Source organism: Lupinus angustifolius, chromosome LG15 (assembly GCF_001865875.1).
Source record: "Lupinus angustifolius cultivar Tanjil chromosome LG15, LupAngTanjil_v1.0, whole genome shotgun sequence".
In the NCBI taxonomy this organism is placed as follows: Eukaryota; Viridiplantae; Streptophyta; class Magnoliopsida; order Fabales; family Fabaceae; genus Lupinus; species Lupinus angustifolius.
Window position 1 is genome coordinate 1,142,541 of NC_032023.1, and position 507 is coordinate 1,143,047.

The following is a 507-nucleotide window of genomic DNA, read 5'->3' on the forward strand; positions in this document are numbered from 1 at the left end:
ACCTTATACAAAAGAAGCTTCCCTAAGATCTTTCATTTCGAAATTCTCCGTTATAGATCTCTTGGTCTCATTCAATAATCTCATATCACTGCTAGCAAGCAGTATATTGTTGAAAGCGTAATTCAGTGTTTTGTTGGGAGTTTTCTCCTCTCAACAAATCGTCCTGACAACAGTGCCAATTTTTTGAAAGATTAATACTCTCATTTTCGTTATGTTCTTTTTGTAAGTAAGAGAACTTGGTTTTATTCTTTGTTCGCCCTCTCAGCTTTGTTGAAATAAATTCCAACGCCGATATAATGGTTTCAAGAATATTCTAGTTACAACTTACTTTCTTAATAATCATGTGAATAAGTCATTCCTTCTTTGCCCATCTCGGCTTTGTTAGAATAAATTCTAACGCCGGTATAATGGTATCGAAGCAATTACCTATTACATAATTATTAAATACCTTTGAATACCATCTCGATTTTGTGGAATAAATTCCAACATCGGTTTAATGGTATTCTA